Source organism: Felis catus, chromosome D1 (genome assembly GCF_018350175.1).
Source record: "Felis catus isolate Fca126 chromosome D1, F.catus_Fca126_mat1.0, whole genome shotgun sequence".
NCBI classification, from domain to species: domain Eukaryota; kingdom Metazoa; phylum Chordata; class Mammalia; order Carnivora; family Felidae; genus Felis; species Felis catus.
The window spans coordinates 53,037,448-53,054,023 of NC_058377.1; the positions used below are offsets into that span (position 1 = coordinate 53,037,448).

General features: G+C 50.0%; 1 protein-coding gene across 1 annotated transcript in view; it reads left to right on the forward strand.

Annotated features, from left to right (window-relative positions):
* The first annotated feature begins 2,456 nt into the window (after nt 1-2,456).
* Nucleotides 2,457-16,576, forward strand: part of TENM4 (teneurin transmembrane protein 4) — a 744,941-nt gene continuing 730,821 nt past the window's right edge. Inside the window, exon 1 of the mRNA XM_023238928.2 lies at nt 2,457-2,889. The gene's annotated coding sequence lies outside the window, so the exon portion shown is untranslated. The remainder of the gene's footprint in view (nt 2,890-16,576) is intronic.

Here is a 16,576-nt window from a genome sequence, read left to right on the forward strand (position 1 = left end):
ATCAAGAAATTAACATTGTCCTAATAATGTCCCAATCCAAGACCACATGTCACATGTATTGTCATGACAACTAAGCCATTCCTTTAATCTAGACCTATTGCAGAATCCTTCTCTTCCATGATTTTGGTGTTTTTGAAGAGTACATGACAGTTATTTCATTGGATGGTCCTCAATTTGGGTTTGCCTGATATTTCTTCGTGATTAGATTCGGGTTATTCACTTTGGGTAGGAATACTGCAGACGTGAGGTTATGTCCCTCTCAGCATGTCACATCAGGAGGCACATGATGTCTAACTATCACATTATCAGTGATGCCGACTTATTAATGACTTGATTAAGGCCCAGTTGGCCAGGTTTTTCAAGTGTAAAGTAACTATCTTTCCCTTTGAAATTAATCAAAGATACCTCAAGACTACACAGAATATTTTGTTTCCCATAATACTTTCACCTGCTTGGACCTCCGTTTTGCCATCAGTCAAATGAAATGAAACAGAATGAACAGTGGATTCCAAAATTTTCGCTCTCAAGGATCATTTGAGATCTCAAGGATCCTTTATTATTATCTCCTCTGCCATGGACCTCGTATTTTGAAAGATTCTGTCCACCAAAAATAATGATATTTCTCAAGGCATATGTGACTCATTTTCCTATTACACATCCATCAGACATGCCCACTGCACAGTATGCTCGCAAAGGCAAGGCCCGTTTGCCTCACCTCTGGATGCCCAGAGCCCATCACAGTGCCAACCACAGAGTAGGTGGTTAACAGATGTTTGTCAAAGGTCTGAGTCTACCTGTCAATCACAGCTTATGTACAGCATTTGATATCTGTAGTGAGGACACAGAGCTGATAAATGCTATACAAAGGCAGAGACTTGACATTTTAGTTAGTCTCAGATGCTTTGTCACTGGACAGTATTCAGTTATGAAGATTTCAAAAACAGATGTATGTTTTTGGACAGATGTATGGAACCCTCCCATCCACTCCTACCTCTGCCCTTAATTTCTGGGATGCCTCAGGAGATGTTGAAGGGGCATTCCAGCACCCCAAGTTTATAATCTCTGTGATGCCTCTGTAATCAGCAGATGGCAACCGGCTGGACAGTCTCCGGATCATACAATAGAATTTTAAAAATATCCTAGACCTTTTTTCACATTTCTGTAACACTAGCAACGTCACATTTCCTCCTTCATTACATACTTTAGATTGTGGAGATACAATGTAGCAGAAGATCATGAAGGGAGTTTTAAAATGGGATGGGGCAGGTAAGGGAAGTCACAACACACTATTGGAACTTATGTGTGCCCAGTGCTTTCTTTCCTTTGTTCTCTCTTGTGCCCCTCACCATAACTGGTGAGGTATGTATAATTATCCATTTTACAGGTGAGAAAACTGAGGCTGGGTGAAAGATAATGACTTGCAGGAAGTCATGCAGCCAACACGCAGCAGGGCTGCTGTGGGAATTTTCTCCAGTCTCTCTCCAAAGCCCTTGCAAATTACCGCTGCACCAAGCGGCCTCTCCCATCACAAGAAAATGCCCTTCTCTAAAAATGCCTTCTGGACTGGCGGTCACAGTCCAGAAATGCGAAGGACAAATCTCTTGGACCACGTTCTCTGCAGATATTTTTTAAATGATTGTTATCACGACTGAGTAGCTGTTACCATGGTTTTGGAGAAGTTGTCCGAGGGAGGGCCTTTTCTTTGGGCATCTTGTGAGCCCGAGGAAGGAACTCAAGTTCTCAGCTCTTAATTACCTCTGGCTGTGCTGCAGCAGCAATGCGAGAGAGTCTGTCCCCGTAAAAGTGTAGAGGGTGTGAAATAACATCGGGGGGTAGGCGGGGAGGGAAGCCACCGGCCCCAGAGAGACCCGCGGACAGGCAAAGGCGCGGGGGCGGGGAAGGAGAGGAGACCAGACAACATCACAGAGTCACGGGGGGGAGAAAGCCAAAGCGGGAGGAAAGAGAACAAAAGGCAGGAGGAGAGGAAGTAGAGAAAAGTCGGGACGAGGACGGAGAAAGTTTGAGAAGGGGACGGAGACAGCGAGAGAAGACGGTAAAAGAAAAGAGCAGACCGAGAAAGACACTGTACTGAGAGAACTAGGAGAATTCGAGAACGAAAAGGCAATAAAAGGGAGCGAAGATGGAGAAAGGAGTGGAGTGGAAGGAGGGAAGGGGGCGAGAGGAAGCCATCGGGAGGAACGCACAGAGTGGGGCGAGCGGAGAGGCAGCCGCGGCTAGGGGCCCCGGGAGGGCGCGCGTCACCTGCGTGGCGCCCCCCCGCGCCGTGGTGCGGCCCTGCTCCCCAGCGCCCCTGCGCCGCGGCTCGCCCAGCCTCGCAGGATTGGCTCCCGCCTCCCATTCATGTAACCTGCGTGTGCGTGTGAGTGTGTGTGTGTGTGTGTGTGTGTGTGTGTGTGTCTCTCTCGCTCGCCCTCTCTGTCTGTGTGTAAGAGAGCGAGGGTGGGGGACGGAGGCAGGCAGGCGAGCAGGCAGGGAGGGGAAGAAGAGGAGGGAAGCTATTAAACACACACACACTCACACGCTCGCGCGCGCACACACCCGCCCCAACCCCCCAGAAGCCTCGGGATTGCAGCTGTTTCATGTGGGGCAGCAGTGCTGGCAGGGACGCCGGCCGGGAGCGGCCGGGAGCGGGAGCCGGGCGTGCGCGCGCGGCTGGAGGCTCGCTGGGGCTCCGCTCCCCTCGGGAGCTATTGTTGGTCTCGCTGGAGCTGAGCGCAGAGCCGGGACCCTCTCCTTCCTGGGCGCCCTGCTCGGGCTCGCGGAGCCGAGGAGCCGCGCCGCCGAGCGCCAGAGGAGCCACCGGCGCGGCGCCGTGCCTCCCTGCCGCCCTCCTCCCCGCTTCCCCGGCGGTGGCAGCCTGCAGCCACGGTAAGGCGGGCGCGCTCCGCTCTACGGAAAAGCGCCTTGGGGACCGCGGCGGCGTCTCGCCGGCTCCCTCGCCCCTCTTGGCTCGTTGGCCGTGGCGGGGTCAGGGCGGCTCGCGCGGACGCCCGGGGCTCCAGGAGACTCTAGCCTGCTTCCCTCGGCCCTCACTGGGGGCGAAAGGGAGGGAGGCTGGGCGGGAGGCTGCCGGAGAGGCGAGCCACTCTGGAGCCCGAGCCTCCGTCGCCGCAGCCCCCGGAGCCCGCCGCGGACTAGAGTCTGGGAGCGAAGGTTAGGGGGAAGAGCGGGGAGGTGGGCGCGGGTCCGGGACGCAGGACTGCGGGTGGGAGGGAGGCGGCGCGCCCGGCTTCGTCTGCCTCGCGGGGATCCCTTTCGCCGCCCCAGCCCCAGCCCCAGCCTCCGCAGCCCCTCTGCAGACCAGCCTGCCCCTGGGCCCGGGCGGGCGCTGGATGAGCCCGGGAGGCGGCGCCGGGCTCTGGTGGCTGCAGCCTGTCTTGCGGGGCGAGCACCGGCTGCAGCGGCCCCGCGCGCGCCGCTGTTGGAGCCGAGGAACGGAAGAGCGACCCCGGCCCCGCGCCCTCTGCAGCCCGCGCGGCGCTTGCCTCTTCTCGCCCGCCGCCCTGCAGCGGTGCTGACGTTCCCTTCCCAGCGAGTGGAGGCTGCATCGCCGGTGGACGCTCAGAGCGGTCCTGGGTGTGAGTGGGAGTGTGTGTGTGTGTGTGTGTGTGTGTGTGTGTGTGTGTGTGTGTGTGACTGCTCGCACCCCTGACTTGGAGAAATGTGCTCTGGGTTGAAATGTGATCACCGAGCTCCGTCATTTTCCTCGCGTTTTAAAAATGCAGTCTATTGAAAGAGCAGACGTGAAGGTGGTATAAGAGTGTGTGTGTGTGTGTGTGTGTGTGTGTGTGTGTGTGTGTGTGTGTGTATGTGTGTACGCGCAACCAGGGAATACACAGCCAACTACTGGGGGCGAGGCAAGGTTCAACTGTTGAGTCCTCTTTGGCTGGGCGGTAGGGTGGGTTTCGCTGGCCGCTGCCAGCCCCTTCTGTGCCCTGCCCCCGCCTAGGCGAGGTTGGAAAGTACTGGAAATTCAACTGCGTGGTCTCTAACTTTGGAAGTTGGCTCGCCTTTCAGGGTGACACGTTAAGGCGATTTGTGCACCCTGGTCCTTGTCTACAAGGGTATTATTACTCGGTTGGGTACAGAGCCCTCTTCAGAACCGCGCCAATCCCCCGCCTGTGTCCCTATCCTCCACCAACCCTGTCCCCCCCCCCCCCCCCAGCCCTGGCGAGGTTTGTAGAGATGCAGTCAGTTATCCATAAGCTACCAATGCAGCGAAAGGGGCGCATTGAGGCAGCCTGGGTTTCGGAGGATCCTGCGTGCACCCTTAGTGTCTGACGAGTCCACGAGATGCCTCGCTGCTTTGTGGAAGGCGGCGGCGGGGCACGCTCGGGATTCGAGCGCGGGGGCGAGAGGGTGCCCATGTGCTGAGCTCTGCGGCCGCGCACGCAAGATCTGCCGAACGGCATCGCGGGCAATTATATAAACTGGCTCAGTGATTACCCAGAACCGTGATGCGAGCACCTCGTTTGCGAAAGACAAGCCCAAAAGTTTGCCTGCTTGGGGAATGTAAGTACCGGGGCGCACCCATCCCGGGACCGGAGAGCAGGGAGACACCACGGCTCCCACTGATATGATGGACGTTGGGCGCTGATGCTACTGTCCCCAGAGAACCTGTTATCGAGGTACGGATTGGGTAGAGACTCGGGGATTGATCGGAGAGAAAAAGCCGGTCAGAACTCAGGGTCCAAGGAGTCCTCAGAGCCCAAGCCTGTCTGGGGGGGTGGGGGCGGTGTGTGTGTTGGGAGGCCTTGCAGGGGATGATGTTCTTTTAGAAAACTAAAACTAACTTTGCATCCTTGGAAACCCCTAAGCCTCGCTTCTGTGTCTCTCAGATCTCCCCCATCTTTCACATCCAGTGCCCTTCACGTGTTTAGGAACCTGCCTGCGCTCTCATCCACCTTGGAGGTGCCCAGCGTGCCAGCCATCCAGGCCAGGCCCACTGTGGCGGGGGAGCTAGGGAGGGTGCCGGTCTCTGCCAGGGTTGGCCACCATTAGGTACCTATTCTTGGTTTCTTGGGCTAGCCCGGCGCTAATGGGGTAAGGTGGGGATGAGCGCAGGGTATGGCTTCCGCCCCCTCTCTTCCCTCCTACGCGGACCGCAGTTTGCTTCTGCTGCGTTTATTTCCCTCTCCCCGTCTCCCTTAGCTGCCGCAGCCTGTAGCATGTTAGTCTTTGATAGAGAAACCACAGTAGTGGAGTGCTTTTAAATCTTCTTTTCGCCTGTAGAGGGATAAACCAGCCTAGACCTGACAGAGGCGTGCGGAACGCTGAAGTCTGGGGCACAGTGGCCCTGAACTCCCTCCCCACCGCAGGCAGGAGGTGGTGGTGTGCCTGGGTAGGGAGGGTTTGTTTTTTTCCTCTCTCTCTCTCTCTCTCTCTCTCTCTCTCTCTCTCTCTCGCCACATTCCAGCGTCCTGAAATCCCGCATCCCCTCCCCCTGAAATCCTGGGTCTATCTGAGTGTGTTCCGCGCTGTAAAATAAATCCTCCCTTCGCAGACCTGTGGGGCCTTTCGGATTTCCTGCCGCTGCCATGATCCTTAACAATGCGATTACAAAGCTCGTGCTCCGCTGGGGAAAATCCCCAGGTGCCGACCGGCCGCGCCTTGACCTTGCTGAAGGCGCCTTTAACCCTGCTGCCTGAGAGGCTCCCGGCCGGCCACGAGGGTCTGGAAGGGAGCAGGGCGCCCCGGGAGGGGCTGTGCTCGCGTCGGACGGGGAGGGAATAGGGTCGCGGCGCGGCGGCCGCGGGGAGGGGACGGGGCTCGGCGGCAACCTGTTTCCCCGTGCACGCCTGCTCCACGTCCTCCGCGCGGGCCGGGCGCCGCCGAGCTCTCCGCGGGCCCCCTCGCCTTCTCCGTTGTGGTCTTCCCGGGCTCCAGGCTCCCGGGCTGGAGGAGCAGCGCCGCAGTCCGCGGGAGCCGGGCCGCCGGGTGGGCGGGGCCTGCGCGGGAAACCCGAGCCCCGACCGCGGTGTTCCGGGCCGCGTTCTAGCCTAGGCGCCGTGCAGCGCGGGGTCCTAGCTGTGCCGCGCTCCATTCCCCCCTCCTGGCCCCATCCTCCGCCCCCCGGCGCGCTCCAGGCGCTCCGCCGCTCAGCTCTGCCCCGGAGCTCTTCTCGCCAAAGTTCGGAGGGATGTTTTCACAGGTGGTGGTGGAAGCAAGTGCGTGTGTGTGTGTGTGTGTGTGTGAGAGAGAGAGAGAGAGAGAGAGAGAGAGAGAGAGAGAGAGAGAGAGAGAGAGAGAGAGAGGGGCAGCGCGAGCGAGCCTGGAAGGGGGGGTGTGCGGCGAGGCCAGACATCGCGCTAAAACGGGATTCCCCTCTTTGTAGGCGTTGTAAGAGAATGATGAGAAAGAATCCGTTTTCTCCCGCGAGGATGGTGACCGGAGTCCTTCCACCTGGTGGAATCGGACCAGTCTGAGCTGATTTTCTAGGCTGAAGGAGCGTCGCCTCTCAGCGGTGTCCTGCGTGCACTGGGTCCTTGTGAATGTCGCGGAAGTGAACGCCCCCAGGTTATCTAGGCAAAACTTAGGACCTAGATGTTACCGTAGCTTTAGGCGGCTGATCCAGGGAAGGTTTTATTCCCAGCATGTGTCTTTAAGTGAGCGGAGGCAGAGTTCAGGTTGGCGTGTGAGTTCACCATCTTCTGGGGGTGGGGAAGTTGTCAGGGATGGAGAGGTTACATTTTTGAGATTTCTTGGACTCATCTGCCAGCCTCTTAATATCATCAAGTTCTCTCTTTGGGGATGGGGGTCGGAGGGGGGCAGAAAGCCAATTAACCACCCTAATGGGCTGTGGTGGGAGAAGAATCAGCCTTGCTCACTGCGGGGCTGGGGCGGGGTAAGGGTCCTGGAAGTGTTCAGCCTAAAGTAGCATCATCAGAAAGCAGTTCTACAGCGAAGGGAATACTCTGTCTGGAATACGAAGTAGTGAGTCCCCATGGAACAGGTGTTGCCGTGAAACACTGGGTATTGTAGTAGTGGGCGTTTTGGATATCCAAGGACTCTCCTCCCATAGATCTTACTCTGTGGCATAATCTCTTTAACCCTCTCTGGTTTATGGGAGTAAATTGATGGGATGTGACTTTAACTCCTTTATTTCCTGGGTGGGAATCATGGCAATGGGGCCTTAGGCAAGTTACCTTTGGAAGTTAAGTTCTCTCTCCTGTAAAATGGGGAGACATTCTTTAGTTTACAACTGAGTAAGGATTAATGTCTATAAAAACTCACAGATAATCATTCCCTTCCACTTCCTCCTTTTTCAAACACTGTGCATTTGTTGGGTGGGGGCTGGGCCGGAAAATCAACAGCCCGAAAAGAACCAGCAACATTGCATCCACAATCTATTTAAAAACAGCTCAAGTGCTTGAAACAAAAATATCTTCTCTTTTCTTAGAAAAGTCATTTCCAGTTTTGTTAGAGTTTCTCCCTCATTGAGTCCTTTTTTATGACAGAATTACATTCTTGTGCAGATTGGCATGTTACATAACCTGATATTTCCAGATCAAGAGTTAAAAATATGGGCGAGAGAGTGATTAGGAGTTTAGGATCAAGACTGTTGGACAACACAAGCAAGGGACTCAGTGTGATGCCCACTCACGGTCTTTAACTCAGAAGGGTTAAAGAAAATGAGATTGAATATCACGTAGTGTAAATCCTCACCTGGGTGGGTACTCAGCCCCCTGTCCAGTTCCAATAAACAGCTACTCTGCCTGGCCCTCCAGCCTGCCACTGTTCTGTCCCAATACGTTGTCCCACATCCATAAATCCCAAAAAGGGAACAAAAGAACAATGGGATTTAAATCACCTCCTTGCAGATTTGATTCCAAGAGCCCAGCAGGGTAAATCAACGTCAACTCTAGATCCGAGAGACCGATTTTTACCTGCCTTCTTACATGGCTTATCAGCCTGGCTTATTGTAGCTGAAAGCTTTATCACTCCATCTTTGCTTTGCACTGACAGACCACTGCTCTGGGGGGCCACTTTGGAAGTAACACATGCCTCACTTCCCTGGGAGTCAAGAATCTATGCATCCCTGAACTTAGAGTTTTCCACAAGAGCAGCCTCTAATGAAACAGTGAAAATGTAGCTGGTTACTCCTCTGTGCCTTATCGATTCATTACTTTGTCACAGTTTAAAAAAAAACAAAAACAAAACTTTTGTTGTCTGTATTATAATTAACAAAGTAATACGTGTTTACTGGAGCAAGGTAAGACAATACAGAGAAAAGCAGAGAGAAGCTAAATTTGATCACGTTTTGAGTTGTGACTTGTGACTTTATATATGTAAGAAAATGAGGTCATGGTCATAACATAATGCACATTTTCATTTAATGATAGATCTTTCCATGTTATATTTCTCCCTACGGCAGCATGTTTAATGGCTACATAGAACCTCGGTGTTTTAATAGGGCATACTTTATTTAAACGGTACTGAAATTTTGACTTTTTATTTTTAGTTTTATTTTTTTAATCAAAACAAAGCTGCAGGAACCACCCTCGCGCACACTGTCATTTCAGTATTCCCTTAAGATAAATTCCTAGAAAGTAGGATTGCAGGGTCACAGACATATGCCATGCTAAGACTTCTGTCACACATGAGAAGCAGTAGGCTACACTGTGATTTCTACTTCATCTTTTAAACCAGAATGTGGCTGTTTACTTGACAATCCCCTACAGGCTTGGGAGCCTGAGTAGTAGAGGGAGGTAGGGGTGACCATCAAACCTCAAGCAGGGGATTTGCATAACTTTGAGCTGTTCTGCTGAAGTGATAGGCAAATCCTTTTTCAAGAACATTTTTCTTGCCTGGCTGTTTACGAATCATCACTTTCTGTAGCGCTGCAGCCAGCAATGGAGTGGAAATATGTAAATATGTTCCTCTGTATTGTAGGTGGGGCTGGCTCCACAGTGAATGACAAACAGTTCCTCAGAAGAAGTGTGTGCGTCTAGCGTTTGCTCAGGCAGTGGATTCCACCCCTCCCTGCCCTTCCCCCTTCCCTTTTCCTTTGGCTCAGAGGCCTTGGAATGGCCGCCTAGGAAATCTTAGAAAGGAAACCATTGGGACGACCCACAGCAAGCTTATCCCCACCCGCTGGTAACTGGCATTTTACTGGAAAATCGGCCCACCTGTCTCTCCTCAGGGTGCCTGGGCACAGTAAAAAAATTAAATTAACATGCCCACATGCTGTTTCCAGAGTGGAACAGTAGTTGGGCCTCTCTTCCCATCCTGGTATGGGCCAGTTCAATGAGAGGGGGGTATTTGTCAGTCTTCCTTTCACGTGTCAACTTTCTGTGACCCAGAAAAGATTTGTTCCCTGTGGTTAGATGACTGGTCATCTGACAAAGAATTCTGTGGAGCCACTGGGGGAAGTCCAGTCCTCCCATTTCTAAAGTGTCTCTGTGCTCAGCCAGAGACATCAGGAGTTCCTTTAGGTCAGATAGAGAGGTCACCTCAGCCTTGTTCCACAGTGTGGTCACCACAGAGGAAACCCACTCCCCTGGTCGCAGACTGAATTCTGACGAGTGTTCAGATACTGCCTTTGATACTGACACCTCTCCAGTTTCAGTAGGGAGGGCAATGGAACGATTTTGCCCTTTTGTCATGTTCTGAACATCAAATCAGGGCCTTTCTTTCATTTGGAAAACAAAAAGGAAACAGGACATAAATGTTGCAGGACCTCAAAAGCAATTGAGCAGGGCCCCCTAATCCCTGTCTCCTTGAGCCCTGCATTTGCTTTGTGGATGGTAGTAGCCTGGGCCCACAGCAGGAATGATTGTCAGGTACAATTGGTAAATCATTATAATCCTCAAGAACATTAGGTTTTAAGAATGTTTTCACTTAAACAGCTGAATTTCTGGCTGTAGAATGTTGATTCTTAAAGTGTGGCCTTTGAACCCCTTGAAAGTCAAGTAAAAGGGTTGCAGCTAATACGTTGTGGCTTAGGGTAAAACACTTGCCCATCCCTGGAATCAGTTTCCCTTTCTGTAGAATTAGGATGGGAGAGGAGTGTGGATTTGATGTATTGTAAGACCGTGCTTCTCAAACTTTTTTTTTTTTTTAACGTTTATTTATTTTTGGGACAGAGAGAGACAGAGTGTGAACGGGGGAGGGGCAGAGAGAGGGGGAGACACAGAATCTGAAACAGGCTCCAGGCTCCGAGCCATCAGCCCAGAGCCTGACGCGGGGCTCGAACTCACGGACCACGAGATCGTGACCTGGCTGAAGTCGGACGCTTAACCGACTGCGCCACCCAGGCGCCCCTCTCAAACTTTTTATATGCACATGTATCACTCAAGAATCTTGTTATTAAAGCGCGGGTTCTGATTCAGTAGGTCTGAAGAGGGGCCCAAGAATCCACATTTCTGACAGGCTCCAAGCATTTCTGATGCCATCCACGATGCTGGTCCCTGGTTCACACTTTTAGTTAGCCGGGTTACAAGCTACTTCCTACTCTGATGCTACTTCAGAAAGTAATAATGATGACCACCAGACTTCAAGAGGAGCTGTCTTCTATTTATAGACTGGCACTGTAGAGAGATGTGTCCATTCATTACTTTGGGGTTTTGAGAATTGGTGTCTTCATTTTAGGAGGCAGAGTAGGGAGGGACATAGTTCTGTCCTGCAGTGGTTGTCAGGAAGGTGGCAGAATGGAGCAAGAGCCCAACAAACATGTATACAATGCCTCCTGTGCGTAGGGTAGCTGCTATCACCCCCAGGTTCTAGATGAGAAAACTGAGACTCCTTAAGGCAAGCCGTTTGCCTACGGTCACAAACCTAGGACTAGCCTCTGATCATAGGCCTCTCTGGCTCTAAAACCCTTGTTTCTCCTAGAAGGGCAACTTTGTAACTTTTTGGAATGGCGTGCAATTAAAGCTGAGTGCTTAGCAAAGTGTTTCTCTTTAGAGGTCCTTTTACTGGGTCTACTTTGAGAGTAGATCAAGACATTTAAAAATTTGCTTTATTATCATGCAAGCAATGAAAATGCTTAAGAGCTTAAAAGCAATTTGTTCAACTTGGTTAAATATCCGCCCTCCCCAGTCTTGTTTGTATTATTATTAATTTACTCATCAAACTGTGACATCAAAACCATTGTGAAGGTACATTTCAGTATCTTCTGATTGGTGGAACCCTTCAAATGAAAGGAGTTTGTATTCATGAGGTCCACCGTGGAAGGATCTAGTTCAGAGTGAGTCAGAAAAACAGGCTCTTTACTGAATAAACTCAGCCCTCCTTTGGCCTCTGGATGAGAATCGGTCGTTTAAACGTTTTATTAACGTGCAATTATTCTGAGAACCAGTCAGCAATGCGGCTCTTTGCAAACATTAATTAGCTGATCTTCACATCACCCCCACGTGACAGATAAATAGCATTAAGCCTGCGTTTGAGAGAACAAATGGACACACGGAGATGAAGATGGGAGAGACAGACTTTCGCCTTGTGGGAAGTACGGCAGAGGGAGGGTGGGACCGGGAGATTACAGGAGTTTGGCCCTTAATAAATATTTACTGGGTGATGCGCTAGATATTCTAGAGTTGCACTGTGCAGCACAGTGGTCACTAGTCACAATTTAAATTACATTTAATTAAGTAAAATTAATAATTCGTTTCCTCAGTCACGCTAGCCAGACTCCCAGTGCTCAGTAGAGGATAGTAGCTATCATATCAGGCAGTACAAATATAGAACATTTCTATCGTTGCAGAAAGTTCTGTGGGGCAGTGTTGGCTAGTAGCTCCGGATGATGAAAGACTAGTTAGTATAAGATCTCTGCCGGTCCCTAAAACAACACCTGACATGCGATAGTCATTACATAGCCCAAGCTGTGGCTAAGTACTTTGGGGTGGTGGTTAAGGACCCGGCTCCTGGAGCTGAACGACTTAAGTTCAAATCCTGGTGTGGCCGCAAACTGGTTGTATGACTAGAGGTAGGCTATCAAATACTCTGTGTCTCTTCGCAGATTCATGCTACCGTTTTCCACTTTGCGTATTAGCCAAGATTATTTCCGAGACAATGCTGGATTCTGGAGAGGGTGCTGGGAGACAGGTACTCTCCTTTGCTGCTGGTGGAAATGCAAATTAATACACCCTTTTAGGAAAACAATTTGGCAGTAACTGTCAGTAGTCCTAGAAACACTTGTTCTCTTTAGTCCACTATTCCAATTCTAGGAATCTAGCCAAAGAAAATAATCAGAGATGGGCAGAAAAGATGTCAGAATAAAAATGTTCATTGCTGTGTTATTTATAATAGTGAAAAAAAAAGATGTAAGCAATTGGATTGGACAAGTAAAGTATGGCAGCCAAACAGTAAGATATTATATAAAGATTAAATGTCATTTTCCAACATGTGTTTTTGTGATGTAGGAAAATGCCACAATAAAATTATGTTTTAAAACAATAATGCTATACTATTAAATCCCAAATAATGCTTTCCAAAGCAGACATTTGTTGCCGTGGAACTAAAAAGAAATAGACAAAGTACTGAAAATAGTAAGCTGTGAATTAATAGAATTGATGGCTTTGAGAGAATTGTTTTAGCTTCTTCCTCTAAGTTTTATGTTTTTGTTTTTCTGGTTTTTTTAGAGAATTTTTTTTTCAACGTTTATTTATTTTTGGGACAGAGAGAGACAGAGCATGAACGGGGGAGGGGCAGAGAGAGAGGGAGACACAGAATCGGAAACAGGCTCCAGGCTCTGAGCCATCAGCCCAGAGCCTGACGCGGGGCTCGAACTCACGGACCGCGAGATCGTGACCTGGCTGAAGTCGGACGCTTAACCGACTGCGCCACCCAGGCGCCCCTGTTTGTTTGTTTTTAACTGAACTGTGCACTCAGGCCATCTTCTCTCCGCTATGTTGTGTGGTCAGAGACTCCCAGCTGCTCTTAATCTGCCCTTGGTAGCAATTTTGGAATTTCGAGTTTATCCAGTTGTGTTTGTCTACCTTCAAGCCAGGGAGTACTTCCTAATGTCCAATATTAATTCCTCTTTATGGCCGTTTAAGTCCGTTTGTACGTGAACTCTGAGGTGATCCAGACTGAGCAGCATAAAGCAGTGGGACGAACATGAGCTTTGGAGCCTGAAAGAACTAGGCTCAGACCCTGACCCTCACGTCCGTGCCATATAACCTTGGGCAGCCCTTCTGTGCCTCAGTGTTCTACTCTATAAAACCAATAGAAAAAAAATAGAGAAAAGCAGTGGATCCCCTCTCATATCACATGGCTGTGAGGATTGAGTGTTCACTTCAGTTGAACATCTGGCACATCCAGGTAAATAAAGACGCAAATGACTTCAGGGCCTGGTGCTCAGTGCTATCTAGAACATAAGCTAATTTGTTCTCCAGGGCACTCTTGAAATCGGCGGAGTCCCCCCTTTCCAGATGAAGGAGTGGGACGTCTAGTGTGGCTGCATGCCACGACCTCTGTCATATGGGTGTGTGAATGGCAGAGCTGGGAGTGGACCAAGCCTGGCTGGCAATGAGTCTCGTGCCTTCGCTGGGACAGGCTCCCAAGTTCCTGCGCCATCTTCCTTTCCTGGTTTCCCTGGATGTGCTTCTTCCTAACGCTCTGTAAACTCCTCAACGTTTCCCAGCAGTGTACTCATCCCTCTCAAGGAATAAATAAGGCAGACATTCCTTTTTCGTAGGTTGAATGATTACAGCAACAGCTCACCCAACTAAAAAGTAACCCTGAGCTGCCAAGTCACAGAGGGAGGGATGCTCATCCTAGAACCAATTTCTGGGAAGTCTACAGGATCCTTGGCTCAGGTGACTTTTTGCCACCTTGAAAGAGCTGCTGCGCTTCACTTCTTGGCAGCTTGAAGGAGGCACCAAATTTGTGGGCAGCTCCAACTCCTACTGTTAACACTTTGTGGGACCTTCGGCAAGTTTCTTCCTATCTCCGTGTGTTAGAGTCCGTGTCCATTAAATGGGGATAATATTGAGAGTGCGTTAGCATTGGTGGGAGGATTGTCACAAAAGAATGTTTGTGACTGTTTTGTGCAACCTTGTCACTGTTGAATCAGCACGACTATTTTCAGAGTCTTAAAAGTAACTTGTGGGACAGCTAAGTCATGGGTTCCTTTTCCTCCACTAGGGATGGTTCTCCCGTATACTTGCATGAAGTGCTTTCTAAGGCCATGTAAGGCAGAGGAAAATGCCAGCAGATTTTGGGATGAATTCTCTGCTTTGTCACCTGATAGCTGTATGGAGTCCAGCAAGTTCCTTAAATTCTCTGAGCCTCCATCATTTTTTTTTTCATTTATAAAATAGAAAACAGAAGTGTCTACCTCAAAGAGCTGGTGTGGGGTTCGTGAAGTGACTTGCACTGTGCCTGACAGACAGTGTCTCCCGTGTGAATGGTAGCTCTCGGCGTTGCTGTTTTTCCTGCTCTCTCCTCACCCACTCAGCTTCCGGTCCTCTTGATTGTTGCTTCCAGAGCCTTGCCTGCACTGTCAACACAGTTCAGCGGTGGACAGAGCTATGGAGAGACCGAGAGGGTCTAAGGGAGCCGATTTCCAGGTTTTGCAGGTCAGACTCTGAAAGCATCTCTGGCTGGCATCCCTGCCTTTTGAAAATGGAGGTGTCTGTAGAAGTGGAAACAACCAAAATGCTCTCCATTTAGACCAGCAGATCCGGGTTCCGATTCCAGGTCTGTCCCTTTGCTGCCCTGCCCCATCTTGGTCGTGGATGATTCTTTATCTGCTCCTCTGAGCTGCTGTTAGGTGCGAGATTGCGAGGTCCAGCGCAGTGCCCAACACAGTGGATCCCAATCCTGGCTGTGTATTAGGATCCCCCGGGAGCTCTTACCAAAGACCGGCGCCTGGCCCCACCCCCAGAGTGCTCTGGAACAGCTGTGGCTGGGACCCAGGTGACCCGAAGTTGCAACCAGGATTGAGAAATTGTGCATAAAGTAAAGCCTCGTTGAATGTTCCTTCCCTCCCTTCTTCAGAGAAGCATAAAGGGATCCCATACTGAGTAATTTCTGTATGAGGAGGGCGACCTAATTTATTGGAGCGGTGGGACCACAGATATAGTAATCAAGGCTTCTTTCCCATTGCCTCCCTGCCTCCTGGCAAACTGGGGCACCTGGGTCAGAAAAGTGTGGCCTGGCTCAGCCTGTCTCTTCCTCATTTAGCCAGTTGCATTCTGCGTGCTGGAAAAGGCCTAGCCTTTGCCTGGAGATGATGTGATGTTCCTTTGACCTGATTTTGCTCCTTTTATGTTCACTTCTGGGCAGAGCCCTGTTAACCATTCATGCACAGCCTCCACGCAGCCAGCAAGGCGTCGGGGTCCCCGGGGTAGAAGAGGCAGTGCCTGGTCCCTGCTCCCCAGAAAAGGCTCATCCTATGGCAGTAGCTCTCCAGGATTGGTGCCAGAGCCTTGACATTACCCAAGGGCCTGGAAGCTCTGCACTTCTGGATGGTTTGGGTGTTTTGACATCTTTTCGATAATTAATATTTGCTTGAGAAATCCTACTCAGTTGGCTGCCTTTTTTTTCTTTTTAAGATCACTTCAAGGCCACCTCAAAGTGGGAAAAAGTGTTGCGTTCAGGAGAGGGCTTGTAAATTTAGTGTGGATAGACACTGCCTGGCGACTTGTTAAAATGCAGGTTCCGATTCAGTGGGTGGGAGGGAGAGCCTGGGATTCTGCATTTCTGCTCCCAGGAGATGTAGATGCTATTGGTTCAAGGCCCACAGGTCCTAAGACCTTGGTCTTTCTTCCTGCTTCCACTTTCTCTTCCCTCTCATCTCTCCAAGCTAGGAGTAAGAGATGTGAAGGGCCATAGAACAAATGCAGTTGGTCAGTTTGGGCATCTCTTTGTCAGAATTGTGGCAGCCGCACTGGTGGCAGCTGCAGTGTGACAGGAGACATACGAAACAGTGGCCATTCCCTTGGTGCCACCGAAAGATTCTAGTTCCAGGTATTGTGGTGTATCCTCCAGGCTTCTTTCCACACTCTTGCCAACACTTGTTTTTTCTTGTGTTTTTGGTCTTGACTCTTCTGACAGTTGTGAGGTGATGTCTCATTGTAGTTTGGATTTGCATTTCCCTGATGTTGAGTGATGTTGAGCATCTTTTCATGTGCCTGCCGGCCATCTGGATGTCTTCTTTGGAGAAGTGTCTGTTCATGCCCTCTGCCCATTATTTGTTTTGTTTTATTTTTTTTTATTTTTTTTTATTTTATTTTATTTTATTTTATTTTATTTTATTTTATTTTTTTGGTGTTGAGTTGTATAAGTTCTTTATATATTTTAGATACTAACCCTTTAGCAGACATGTCATTTGTAAATGAGTTCTTCCATTCACTAAGCTGTCTTTTAGTTTTGTTGATGGCTTTCTATGCTGTGCAAAGGTGTTTTTGTTTTTGTTTTTGATAGAGTCCCAATGGTTTATTTTTGCTTTTGTTTCCCTTGCCTCAGGGGACCTATCTAGAAAAAAGTTATTGTGGCCAATGTCACAAGTTACTGCTTATACTCTCTTCTAGGATTTTTGTGGTTTCGGGTCTCACCTTTAAGTCCTTAATCCGTTTTGAGTTTATTTTTGTGTATGGTATAAGAAAGTGGT